We start from the raw sequence: 14,990 nt of genomic DNA, 5'->3' as shown, positions 1-14,990 counted from the left end.
AGTGAGCATTATTGACAATAAAAGTATGAGCAGTAATCATCACCAACATGTCCTGAGTCAAGTGCTCTACATAGATTACTTCATTCAGTCTTCCCAGTGACCCTATGAGTTAGACTGGTATCCTGCTTAGACCTAGTAATCACAGGCCCTGCTCCAGCCTTGTGCCTTTGGGGTGTCTTCCGATCTTCTGCAGCCACTTTCTGCTTGGGGTAAACCAGATTCTTCAAGGAGCTCCGAACTCATGCCTATAGGGTTGCCCTCAGCACCATGGCCAGGTCCTAATTCCAGCAGAGTGGTCAGGTAAGTTGTTCGCTTGCTTGCCTTGCAGTATTTTCATCACATGAGCATATGAAATTGGACTACTAGAATGACACTGACATATTGGTTTTAGGTGACTCAAATTGTTTATATAGACGGAGCCCCACAAAACAAATATTTCCAAGAGGCCTCTACACAACCTAGAAGAGGTCCTGAGATTAATGCTTTTCTTCTTATTTTACAAATGAAGACACTGAGACAAAAGAAGTTAAATGATTTTGTCCAAGGTCTCACAGCTAATAAGTGGCGGAAAAACCAGTCTCTGATTCCACAGATTATGTTCTTAACCCGTACTGCTTATGCCTATAATTGTGACAATAGCAATTGTGCTATTATTTGCCTTTGAGAAAATAAGTGCTCTGGTTGGAAGCAGTAGGCATCTAAAGTGATTCTTTGCTATTATATACATGCCGGTTTTCCATGGTATGACCTATTAATAGCAGATATTTAATCATAGGTCGATTTCTCTTTATACCCTAAGGCCTCCCTTGCTGCTTAGCTGCTGAGTGCTCATGGGAATATATTATATTACTGTCAGCTTTAATCAAATAATATTAGGTAGGCAAATCTACCATTAAAGAAAGACATGTACAGTACATTCCTTCTTTTGCAGAAGAGTTAAAAATAAAATGCTGTGGTCAATCTCATATGCTGGTCAATATAATTAGCATAGCTATTTTATTTCCAATCTTATTTTCAAATAATTGCATCAAATTATGTTTGCTATGTCCCTTCATATTTCTTGATTACCCTTTAAAAAACAATCATCTCAGAAAATGTATAAACATTGCCATTTTAAAATTATATGTTTCACTTATGATTTTGTGAACTAATCTGCTTCCCTTTCTAGACGTTGAGAACTCTAACCCAGCATGTTTAATCTTTTAACCTCAGTTGACAGAAAGCTCAGAGCTAAATGCGATGTTCAAGTGTAATAACTATCTTACCTCAGGATTTCACTTTCTCTTTATGAGGGGTTCTTGAACTAGGGTTCAAGGACACCCAGGGGGAGGGTTCTTGTATAGGCTTCAAAGTTGTTGGCAAAACAATGTGCCTATTTACATAGGCATACTTCCCTAGGGAAATTTTCCACAGCTCTTTTTTTCAGATTTTCAAAGGGGTCTGTGACTCAAGGAAATATTTTGAACTCTGGTTTCTGATCTCTCTTTCTGACTTTGGTTTTCACTGCCCTGCTGCACGTGGGCTGTTATTACACACTACCTCAAGTCTTCTTATAGTATGTGAGGCATTTATTACAAATAAACAAACAAATAAATAACTTCCTTTAAACTGAGGGGCATCTAAACTCTCTTTTGAGGATTCAGAGGTATCAGATTCTTGACTATGGATTCTGATGATCATTGCACACTGCTAAAGCCAAGGATGTACAGTGGTTTGGACTAAATTATGTACTGATCAGTGGCTGTCTCTTGGGGGTCTTTGTTATTCACTCCTTGCTATTGGGTTGTTTAGCTGTGATTTGTCATTACAAAGCTTTCAAAAAGGGAAAAAGGAAACTTGAATTAGTTGAACTTTCTGGATCATGATAAATTAGTAGTGATACGCCTCTGGATCAAATGCAACGTGAATATTTACTGGTTTATCATTTTAAAATGCATTTTATATTACTCTTGTTATAAATTATCTGTGATACTGTTCACATGCATTAATACAACTGAGATGTAATGATAAAAATATTTGTGCGAAAATATATGTTGTCTCATAGCTTGTTTTTCAAAAGTGGGTTAATAGAAACAAAATAAACCCCATGGGAATAATTTCTTAAAACTGTTTAATATTTCAGGTTTTTTTCCCTAATCCTAAAATGCACAGCAAATACTTTTGAATTAACAAATTTGGCTTGGCAAAATAGCATCAAGCTCTATCATCAACTACTTGATAGAAAAATTTGAAATGCTATTTCAATTTGCTTCCCAAATCTCTTTTATTTTATTTATTTATTTATTTATTTATTTATTTATTTATTTATTGAGACAGAATTTTGCTCTTGTTGCCTAGGCTGGAGTGCAATGGTGCTATCTTGGCTCACTGCAACCTCTGCCTCCTGGATTTAAGCGATTCTCCTGCCTCAGCCTCCCCAGTAGCTGGGATTACAGGTTTGTGCTACCACACCTGGCTAATTTTGTATTTTTAGTAGAGATGGGGTTTCTCCATGTTGGTCAGGCTGATCTCCAACTCCCAACCTCAGGTGATCTGCCCACCTCAGCCTCCCAAAGTACTGGGATTACGGGAGTGAGCCACCATGCCCGGCCCCCAGATCTCTTTAGTTACCTCTTCTAAGTGATCTGTTGCATAATCCTACACCTTTACAATGTTAACAGTTGGGTTTGGCCTGTTAACGATGGGACTTGGTAAGCACTGAAGGTAATCAATGTATCTGCTACAGAGTCACAGCAAGCATGCTCGATGGCAGTTTAAGACACTTAATTGCCATTACAATTAGTTTTATCATGCAGACCTTGAGAGTACACTGATAATTCATTTCCCTTTAAGGGCCATTTGAGCAATATGTATTTGAGTTAATAGATTTATCGTCTCTTGTCTTCTGTTCCCCTGCCTTAGGTATCAGAAAGGGAGTATTTAGTTATAAGGTAATCAATATCCACAGAACAGAAATACAATAATGGGGAAAATAATTTCTAAATGTTATCCCCTTTATTCTCTTCCCTTAGTATTTGCAGCGTAAGGTTACAACATAAGATGTTTCAAGAGATTTCAGGGAATTTCCCCATAAAATAGACCAGAGGTATGATAACATGGATCTATGAAAGCCTACGTGCCAGCAAATATTTTCCCACACTATACTTTCATCAGTAGAAATCCATTTCCATGAGCTAAGACATTGTAGCCTTATACTTAAATTAGAGTATTAGATCCCTACTAGATTCCAACAAGGCGGCATGATTTATTTTTAATGGATTGCTATTCTTAATCCAAGAGTGGGACAAAAGGAGCTAGAAAACGATATAGTACGTTTAGTTTTACATTTGGGACAAGGGAAGCAACCAAGAAGTATAGACTGAGGTAAAAGGCCTGAAATGTCAGGTGACAAGTCAACATGGAGGGATTGAACACTGAGGTTAACAGGGAAGAACTGAGAGATGTCACAAAGTCACAAAAGGGCAAGAAGAGATAAAATGTCACATAAAACTGAATTTGCCAAGTGCCATTAAAAGTAATGAACCCAAGTCAGATTTCTGTCATGAGGAGTCTTCAATCACATGCCATAGTTCCAGAGCCCCTTGCATGTAGACTCTCCATATATATGGGCAAATACTGAATACATCTGTGATGCAGCTGACAAAGGTGCAGGCTATGGCTCAATTGGGGCCACAGTGGAACTGAGTAGCCAATAGAGGGAGCCGATGCACTTGATCTTATTAGCACAAGCCTTCAATCCACAGAGCTATCCATCCCTATTTTGTTCACAACTCCAGTGGCACTATTTAAGCAAGCTTTTTGCATGGCTCCTGAGAAGAGTATTGACTGCATAGTTTGGCTTCTCCCACAGGTGGTTTGATAAGTGGGTCTCACTGCCCATCCACAAATGTGAATGGAGTCATTGAAGGAAGGGAGACACTTTTTTCCCTGAATAGTGAAATTCAGCAGTTGGACTGAAGCTTGCTATGGAACCAACCCAAGCATAAGTGAATGTGTGTCTGCCCTCTGCTTCATAATCAGTGAGTATGATTATAAATATTCTTATCCTTGCATTTGAAAACACTTCCTATTTCTATATTATCCTTTGTCTGTTCATTCAAGCTTTATGATAGCAATGTCAGTATTTAAAAGAACAATTGTGGCTTTTTAAGATTCTCATCACTACACCCTTGATTTAGATTTCCATAAGGCTCAAAAATTATTACTCGTGATTTATTCTTGTTAGTAGAAATGCTTTAATATTGGCCAGTTGCAGTGGCTCACGCCTATAATCCCGGTACTATGGGAGGCCGAGGCAGGTAGATCAGCTGAGGTCAGGAGTTCGAAATCATCCTGGCCAATATGGTGAAACCCTGTCTCTACTAAAATTACAAAAATTAGCTAGTCATGGTAGCATACACCTGTAGTCTCAGCTAATTGGGAGGCCAAGGCAGGAGAATCACTTGAACCCGGGAGGTGAAGGTTGCAGCAAGCAGAGATTGTGCCACTGCACTCCAGTCTGGGCATCACAGAGAGACTCCATCTCAAAACAAAGAAACAAAGTGGTTTAATATATGAGTTCTCCAAAACAATTATAATGGAGTGAAGAAAGCCACTTCTATAAAGCTCATATCTCTATTTTAATTATTTTCATTCCAAGCTGCAGAACCAGTGTTTGTTTAGGGAGTTTGACATAAAGATTCCAAAGAAGGAGTATATAAAGACTATAAAGGAACATGCCAGCATCTATGCAATTTATTTTGCTAGGAGGAGTTTCCTAGGAGTAAAAATCAGTGCAGTCCCCTGCAAAGTGTCCTGGGTGCCCCAAGCAAACTCATTTAGCCTCTTTATAGATAAGCCTCCTACTTCCTCCTCAGTACAACCAGGAAAGCAAATCTTGCCACATTTATTTGTTGTAAAAAGAAAACCCTGTGAAAAGTTTATGAATCCCCATAAGAGGATGTCATTATCAACAATTATAACATTATTTTAGAAAATAAAAAAAATTAAATGCAATAAAATTAGACTCTAATGATGATATAAAATTTTTTATTGGGAGACAGGATATGTAACTACATATAGAATTGTTGATTTTGCATTTTTTTTCCCCAAATTGGAAATCCTTGTTAGGTAACATGGCTAATCAGCATGTGAGAAAATATGCAAGCATGTAACCTATACTAGGTTATGTGTTTTTGATTAACAAATTCATTTGTTAAACCAGGTGTTCTAACTATGTAAACTTAATCCCACTGATTTTTACTATCAGCTTTTCTGTGAGCTAACAGGGCAATTGTTGGGGGCAATTCATAGAATTAACACTAGAGGGCGAGCTGTCCAAGTTTTTGTTTTACTTGTTTTCCCCACATAAGCTTTAAAAGTACGGATTTATTACTGACCAACTGCTGGTTGATGGAGAGGAAATCACAACACACCTATGGGGATGCACCATTGTAGGTGACAGAAGCTAAAAGTTGAGAATACAGCTGAGATCTTGCTCAAACTGGTGAACCAGACAACACCCCCACCCCACCCCCCCGCCCCCCACCCCAAGTGAATGACCCAGTACAAAAAGGTGTAACAGCAACAGCAGCTATGAGTTTTATCAAGCCCTTAGAATAGAACATCCAGGAACTGTGCCAGGTGTTTTGCACTAGTTTTTATCCTTCCAATGTCAACTTTGGGATGGAGGGACTCTTGTTATTTCCACTTTACTGATGAGAAAAAAAGAAAGCTCAAAGAGTTTAAGTGACTTGCTCAAGGTCACTCAAGTTGTAGTGGCAGAGTTCAGACTCCAACTCAAATAAGTTGGACACAGAACTTATAATCTTAATTATCATGTGTTCTATATCCTGCCTCCTATACTTCTCTTCATCCCAGCCCATGAGCTAGTGAAAGATTAAAATTTGCTTGGTTATATCCAAATTGTCATATGTATTCCACAGAGTTCTGCCTGTCCAGGAGTAGACATTTTCAGCTGAGGGACATCATACTCCCAAATAGTAATCATTGTGGGAAGAATAGCAATAAGATAATGTATGCCAATTATTTATCTGTGAATTATATGCCGTGTTTACAGAGTAATTATTAATAATTCATGTAACTTGACATAACCTCCAAAGGTCAGATCTAAATCTTGGAAAAGTTTAACTGACCCATACCAATTTATTTAAAATTGAGTATGTAGGAACGATTATCCCACTCCTACCATTATATTTAAGACATATAGTGGTGTGCAGGCCTGCACAGTGACTCAGGCCTGTGATCCCAGTACTTTGGGAGGCCAAAGCGGGTGGATCACTTGAGGCAAGGAGTTCAAGATCAGTCTGGCCAATATGGTGAAACCCCGTCTCTACTAAGAATACAAAATATAGCCGGACATCCTTGTAATCCTAGCTACTCTGGAGGTTGAGGCATGAGAGTTGCTTGGGACCAGGAGGCAGAGGTTGCAATGAGTAGAGATGGCACCACTGCACACCAGCAGGGATCATGCCACTGCATTCCAGCCTTGACGACAGAGACTCTGTGTCAAAAAAATAAAAGTAAAATTTAGTCAATCCCTCTTTAAAAAAAAAAAAAAAGAAAGAAAGAAAGAAATATAGTTGTGTGTTTAACATTTATATATATTTTACTTGTTGAATACAATGGTATGCTATTTTTTCCTAATATTTTAATGTGGGAGTTGAATGTATTCTATTTCTGTCTCAGATATGCCCACATCTAAGAAAAGTTTCTTCCTGTTTATACCTAGCACAGTGGACTCCATCTACCTCAAGTGGGCACTCCACAGGCACAAGCAAGCCAAACTCTCTAAAATGTGCCTCTTTTCTCCTAGCCTAGAAATACAGACAGAGCTTTTGTCATTTTTTAAAAATAAAGTTGTCAGTAGCAAAAACATTGATTTTTTACATTTCATCTGTGCATCACTGTCCATCAACAGAAAGATTTCCCACTCCAGCTCTATATATACAATGAATGATTATTGCTTCAGGTTTTTAAAAAATCCTTTTCAGAAATTTCTGTTTAGTTTTTACATATTTTACGAATTGGATTGTATGCTTCCCTTTCACACTTTTACCCCTACTATTCATCAATGGGAAATTTCTGCCTAAATGAAGTCCTTCATCTCATTGCAACCTAGTTATTATGCTTAATAATGAGCTGACAACCATTTTCATTTCCCTCTCATGATAGGACCTGTGCAATACTTTGTCAAGATCACTCTTTTGATCTTTATCCAATGAATGAGTCTCAAATACATTCTGAAGGTGAAGCCATTGAGAGGCATTACAACCAACTCCTCAACTTCTGATTACCTGAGGCCTGATGAGTCTCCCTGGGAATCAGACACTAGGCAAGACAATTCCTCAGATGCACTGATGTTAATGCTAATGTGTCTGTGGGAGACAGGGTAGTAGCAGTGCCCACCAAACCCTGTAACAGGGTTTCTACTGTCCCCTCAAATCCAGGATGCTTGGCAGTAAACCTCTCTCCCCTGCCAAATCTGTTCCACCTCTCATGTTCACAGTCATCCAAGCCAAAAAGTGTGGAGTCATCCCTGAATCTCAACTTTCTCTTCCCAATAACCACCCCCTATCCTTTCCATAAGACATTAAGCCTTGCCATTTCTGAAAAGTTACTCAAATCTGTCCTCTTTCTTTCTATCCTTAAAGGCACTGATGTCTAGGTGCTTCTCATGTATTGCTTGGATTATTTCAATATTCTTTTTTGGCTTTATTAAGTTTTAATTAACAAAATTGTATAGATATATAAGACATAATGTTTCTACATGTATATACATGGTAAAATGATTAAATCAAGCTAATTAACATATCCTTCACCTCACATGAATTTTTTTACAGCGATAACATTTAACATCTACTTTCTTCACAATTTTCAGATATACAATATATTAACTATAGCTGCCATGCTGTACAGATCTCTTGCAATTATTCCTTCTGTTTGACTGAAACTTTGTACCCTTTAGCTAATATTTTCCTATTCCTCACTTTCCACCCCTGATAACCACCATTCTAGTCTGTGCTTCTGTAAGTTCAACTTTTTTAGATCCCACATATAAGTAGGATCATGTGGTATTTGTCTTTCTGTGCTTGGCTTATTTCTCTTTACATAATATCCTCCAGGTCCATCCATGTTGTAGCAAATGATAAGTTTTTCTACTTTTTCAAAGGCTGAATTGTATTCCATTATGCATACATGCTAATTTGGATTCCCACCAATAGTGTACAAGGCTTCACTTTCCTCCACAACCTTGCCAACACAATCTTTACATATATATAATGAATGATTAGATTTATTGAAATAAGCCAACATAGAGGGATATATTATAAAGCCATTAAAATTTTTTTAATGATGGGATAATGCTCAAAGGATAATATCAAATCAAATAAAAAACAGAGTGCAAAATTTCATACAAAATCTCTATTGTTTAAATAAAATAGGCCTTAAAAAGCTGGAAGGAAAATCATTAAACAGTTATAATGCTCACATTATGGTTAAGAGTTTATGCTAATTTTTCTTTTTTTCTATGTATCACTATTTTACAAGTTTTCTATGTGTATTTCCTAAAAGTCATTTTAAGGTAAGAATATGCTCCTGGAAAGATACTGAATAAGCTGAGTCCAAAGAACTAGATAGAGTTCAGCTAGATGAAGAGGACGATAGTCGCAGAGGTACAAAGGTGAAGAATACAGTAAGTACTCAAAACTGTAAGCAGTTAAGGGTTGGTGAAGTGTAGCATGATGGCAGAGAGTCATCAGAGAGAAACCTGAATAGGGAGGTATGGTCACACCATGGGGGTTTGCTACATTAAAATTATGTCCTACGGCCAACACAATCTTTTATTTTTTTGATAGCCATTTTAACAGGTGTAAGGTGATGTCTCATTATGGTTTTAACTTGTATTTATCTGGTAATTAGTTATGGTGACATTATTTCATATATCTGTTGCCCATTTATGTGCCTTTTCAGAAATTTCTGTTCAGTTATTGCTCATTTTTTAATTGGGTTAGCTAGCATCTAACAAACAGGAATAACAAAATAATCTCTCTGCTACAGCTATACTCCAGAACTCATGATTCCATGCTGAATAAGTCAAAATCACCAGGTCCACCACCCACACCCTTTCCAATTATCCTTACCCTATCAAAGTATCTGCCTACCACTCTCCAAGAGAAACTTCCTGCTCTAGACAGGCTGACTCCCCCCCGTCTCACCTTACCCAACTTTGTCAGAGAGCAGTTATGCTGTGGGCCTTTGCTCAGTCAGCTCTTTCCTATCTTCATCCTCATACCATTTTTCCCACCTTCCATGCATATCCCAACCAACTCCTAGTCATGCTCTGAGCTTAAGTACGTAACAAATGGCATCTTGGTTTTCCTACCTTACTGATTTGCACTTTAGTCAAGGTCAGAGACTCATGTTTTTCTTTCTTTCTTTTTACTCTCCGTCTCCCCTCAGTACCTCCCAGATCAGAAATTTAGGAGGTCTTACTGAATATAGGTTTATAGTCAGCCCTCAGTATCCACAGGAGATTGGTTTCAGGACCCTCTCCTTTACATTAGGATAATATCTTTGAATGCTCAAGACCTTCATATATAATGGTGTAGTATTTGAAATATGACCTACATACATCCTTCCACATACTCTAAATTATCTCGAGTATTTATAATACCTAATACAATGTAAATAGTTGTTATATTCTATTTTTGTTTTTATTTTTTTTGTTTTTGGAGATGGAGTCTCGCTTTGTCACCTGGGCTGGAATGCATTTGCGCGATCTCAGCTCACTGCAACCTCCACCTCCCGGGTTCAAGCTATTTTCCTGCCTCAGCCTCCAGAATAGCTGAGACTACAGGCACATGATGCCACACTGTGCTAATTTTTTTGTATTTCAGTAGAGACAGGGTTTCACCGTGTTGCCCAGGCTGGTCTCGAACTCCTGAGCTGAGGCAATCTGCCTGTCTCAATCTCCCAAAGTGTTGGGATTACAGGCGTGAGCCACTGCTCCCAGCCGTTTGTGTTATTTTTTTATTGCTATATTATTTTTATTTAAAAAAATATTTTTGATCCATGCTTAGTTGAATCCGTGGATGTGGAACCTGTGGATATAGAGGGCTGACTCCATAAATTCTCATCCTGTGATAACTCATACGATTAAGAGCTAGTGAACTGTTTTGGTTAACTAATTTTCACATTAGCTGGAAATTAACTTTTGGATTTTCAGAAATCTTTTCTAAAACATCTGAATCCACTTTTCTGTCCCAGTAAGTAGAGAATTGTGAAGAGAATGAAATCCTTCTGGCTTGACTGAAGATATGTCTGACTTTTGAGGTCATTATCCTGGACCCTGATGCCAAGGTACTGAAAATAGTATAGAGCTTGCTGGAGATCAGAAAATCTGAGTTATCATTCCACTTCTGCCTCATTAACAGAATTGGGTAAAGATACCCAATTTTAGGAAAAGCCAGTTTCTACTCCTCAAAGACATGACGGTACTAAACCAGACAAGTTGTAACCCAGTACCAGTAAAATGGATTATCTGAGTAGTTGAGGTTCATGGCTGGGAAGATAAGCTGCCTATGTGATCACTTGGAAAATCTCCTGGCGATCTTCTTTATTATTATTATTATTTTAATTTCAATGTTAACAGAGAACTAAAATGAATAATATTAAAAATTCTCATGATTTCATCATCTAAAATTAATGTTAACTTTTTTCCAATTCACTTTCAATAGCTCTGTTTTATTAAAGAAATAAAACATTGCAGATATAGTTAATGTCTCCTTTATTCAGCACACACAGTCCTATCCTCATTCCTGATATCAAATCCCTGCCTTGAGGTAACCACTATTTCTTTCAAGTTTAGGCTCTTATATACATAGATATGTATCCTGCAAAAAATATATTAGTGACTAAAAGCTTGTCTTACTAGGAAGAGGGTAGGTGGGAATAAATGTCAGTTAACTGAAGGTTCTTCTGAGATGTGTTCCAGTCAACTGAAGTCTAACAGAATGTATTTAAATGTCTTCACACACCTGAAAGTACTTAGAACAGGGCCTGACACACAGATAATGCTCAGTAAGGGTTTCCTATTACTACTGCTACCACAACTACTACTTATATTAATTATATACTTATTTTATTAATTTTACTGTACCCCTCAAGCCTTTACATATAATAAAACATATTAGTTCAAACTAAATTACTTATATTTCAACTTCATATTAAATTCATTAAATTTTTTTTTTTTCAAATTTTGGACATGTGAGTCATTTTACCTATAAATGTCACTTCACAACAGTAAAGGGGCATTATGAAATATTCTAACATGTATTTTCAAATATATTCATTTTATATAGTGGTAAAAAATAATACATGTATAATATAGAGTAATAATGCTATATAACATTATATATATACTTTGTATGTACTATATAACATATTCCAATATTATTACAGATTGTACAAAATATTCATATTTTACGAATTATATTATTTAAATGTATTCAATTGTATATTTATAGTTTATAAATGTGTATATATTTATATTATATGTTCTTCAAATAATTTGTTATATAATGTATGTAATACATATTGTTATAACTTAAATATATATATAATTACATTTATATGTCAACTGTAATAGTTTAATTATGTGAAATTTTTTTAAGTTAAAAAGTTCAAATAATCAGGAAGGATTCAAGATGGCTTACTAGAGGCATCAAACACCTCCTTCACAAAGAAGAACTACAATAGTACATAATTACACTGCAAATAGATCGCTTAAGAGAGAATGCTGAATTTCAACAGAGAACTGATAGGAAAAACCTAAGACAAGGAAGAAAAGGAAAGTGAGGCAGCTTGCTTGGCTAGGATAGGCTGGAAGCCTGGAGAGACTCTCTAATGTTGAGGAAGGGTAAGTGAGTGACCCCAGCAGTCCACATTCCCACCATGAACTCGTGCTACCCTAGCCATAGGAGAGTCCCTCAACCTTTGTGGAACCTGGTGCTAATGTAAGGAGCTTCCTGGAGACCATGTGGCAGCTTGCTCCACAGAGAGAGCTAATACTGAATCCCAGACAACCCCTGAGACCTAAGAAACTAAACCATGGTGCAATGTTGAGAGCCTGACCCTTAAGACACTGGATGCTGTGCTGGAGTTCAATAGCCCCTGCATCTCCACACTCCTGGAGCCCCACTTACATCCTGCTACATTCACCTGAGGAGCTTCAGTGGTGCAAGGCCTGCTGGGCCCAGCAGTGTGGCACAGGGTCCCCAACATTCTAGCCCCTACAAATTCCTATACTCCAGAAGATGGAGCAGAGCAACACTCCAGGAAGACTGCCCCTGGGACAAAGAGAGCCAAAGCACGTCCTCCCTAAAACCTGGGAGCTGCCTACTTGAAGCTGTTGAAAGAAACCCTGCCCATATCAGCAGCAGGGCCACTGCACAGTAGCATGTGACTTGATGACAAGTTCTCCCCACACACTACTGCTGCCACACCTGTCATTCCTGCCATGAATGGAGGTTGAAGCATGTACTCCCCAGAGCCTGAAAGCCACTCACCTGCCTGAGGATGCTGCCATTGACAGAAATCCCCACTGCCAAAGTAGCACGACTGCTGTGCACTAACACACCATGAAGACAGGCTTTTCCTACATACAACTGCTGCTGCTGTTGCCACCAGAGGACAAAACACCTCCAAAGCCTGAAAGCTGCCCACCGGCTTGGAGTTGCTCTCACTAACACCAACCACATCCCTTCCCTCACCCATCATACAGCAACAGAAGCATGGTGCACTTGCATGCACTCTAACATTAGGCTCTCTACACTTACTACAGTGGGTCATCCTGCCCTGCCTGTCACAATCTGTGGCCATGTGCAACACTGGGAGGCCTAGAGATAGGCCCACCCAGTCTGAAACACCATCCTCCACTCACCCCAGTGCCTGAGAATGCCATGGAGGCACCTAGGGACCACCATGCCCAGTCCACCCTTGCTGGCATCTGTGCACTCCTACCAGAAACCCGAGGATGAACCCACCCAGCCTGCCACTACCCCACTACTTGCACCACTCTGCATTCACCCAGCTGGGAGCTGTAGACTGTCCTTCATTCTTACTAACAATAGCAAGTGCTGCCTGGGAGCCCAAATGTTGCCCCATCATGCTATTATTGCTGATGCCACACATGCTGGCCAGGAGTCCAAGATCCTGTCTATTTGTCTGCCCCATTGCTGCCACTGCTGGCACTACAGAAAACCAACAAACAACAATGGTAAACAATAAGAGAGAAAGAAAAGACCAAGACATATACAAAATAACCAGAAAACAATAAAATAACAGGAATACTCACTTATCAATAATAACCCTGATTATAAACAAATTAAAATTTCCACTTAAAAGATAAAGACTGGTTGAATGGATTAAAAAAAGTACGTGACTCAACTACATGCTGCCTACAAGAAACTCACTTCACATATAAAGACATAGACAAAGTAAAAGGATAGAAAAGGCATTCCATGCAAACAGAAACCAAAAGTGAGCAGGCGTAGCTGCATTTACATCAGATAAAACAGATTTTAAGTCAAAAACAATAAAAAGAGACAAAGAATATCATTATATAATGATAAAGGCATCAATTCTGCAAGAGGATATAATAATTCTGAATACATATACACCCAACACCAGAGCACCCAGATATACAAAGAAAATATTATTAGACCCAAAGGAAGAGATAGACTCTTATATAAGAATAAGGGGAATTTCAACACCCCAATCTCATCATTAGACAGATCATCTAGACCAAAAACTCAACAAAGAAATACTGGATTTAAATAGGACTTTAAACCAAAGGATCTAACAAACATTTACAGAAGATTTTATCTAACTCCTGCAGAAAATACATTCTTATCATCACATTGAATATTCTCCAGGATACATGATATGTTAGGCCACAAAACAAAGTCTCAACATATTTTTTAAAAAATTAAAATCACACCAAGTATCTTCTAAGACATGAAACAAGAAATAAGATGAACTTTGGAAGTTGTACAAATGCATGAAAATCAAACAACATGCTCATGAACAACGATGTCAGTGAAGAAATTAAGGAGCAAATGAAAAATTTATTGACACAAATAAAAATGAAAAGACAACATACCAAAACCTATTGGATACACCAAAGGAAGTACTAAGAATTTTAGAGTAGTAAATACCTACATCAAAAAAAGTAGAAAGATTTCAAACAAACAATCTAACAATACACCTCAAGGAACTAAAAAAGCAAGAAAAAACCAAGCCCCAAATTAGCAGAAGGAAAGAAAGAATAAAGATCAGAGCAGAACTAAGTGAAATAGAAACTAAGAAAAAATACAAAGGATCAACAAAATGAAAATTTGGATTTTGAAAAGGTAAACAAAATTGATAAACCACTAGCTATATTAACCAAGAAGAGAGAAAACTCAAAATCAGAAATAAAAGGGGGACATTACAACTGATACCACAGAAACACAAAAGATTATCACAGACTATTATGAACAACTGTATGCTGACAAACTGTAAAACCTAGAAGTAGATAAAGTCCTGGAAACATACAAGCTACCAAGACTAAATCATGAAGAAATAGAAAACGTGAATAGAACAATAATGAGTAGCACAATTGAATCAGTAATAAAAAGTTTCCCAAAAAAGAAAAGCCTGGGAACAATTGGATTTGCAGCAAGGATGGTTCAACATATGCAAATCAATAAATATGATACATCACATCAGCAGACTAAAGGAGAAAAGCTATATGATTGTCTCAATAAATTCAGAAAAATTCAACACCTCTTTATGATGAAAAACAGTCTACAAACTAGGCAAACAAGGAACACATCTCAAACTAATAAAGGTGAAAGCCATATAGGACAAACCCACAGATGGCATCATACTGAATGGGGAAAAGTTGAGTGCCTTTCCTCTAAAATCTGGAACAAGACAAGGATGCCCTT

The 14,990-nt window shown here is 37.7% G+C and overlaps 1 protein-coding gene across 1 annotated transcript in view; it reads right to left on the bottom strand.

Annotated features, from left to right (window-relative positions):
• Positions 1-14,990, bottom strand: part of LOC108296439 (X-linked interleukin-1 receptor accessory protein-like 2) — a gene marked incomplete at its 3' end in the record, with an annotated part of 315,823 nt that overhangs the window by 293,768 nt on the left and 7,065 nt on the right. The window lies entirely within an intron of this gene.

The sequence above is a fragment of the Cebus imitator genome, unplaced genomic scaffold, assembly GCF_001604975.1.
Source record: "Cebus imitator isolate Cc_AM_T3 unplaced genomic scaffold, Cebus_imitator-1.0 Scaffold712, whole genome shotgun sequence".
Classification (NCBI taxonomy): Eukaryota; Metazoa; Chordata; class Mammalia; order Primates; family Cebidae; genus Cebus; species Cebus imitator.
This window is presented reverse-complemented; position numbering and strand designations above follow the sequence as displayed.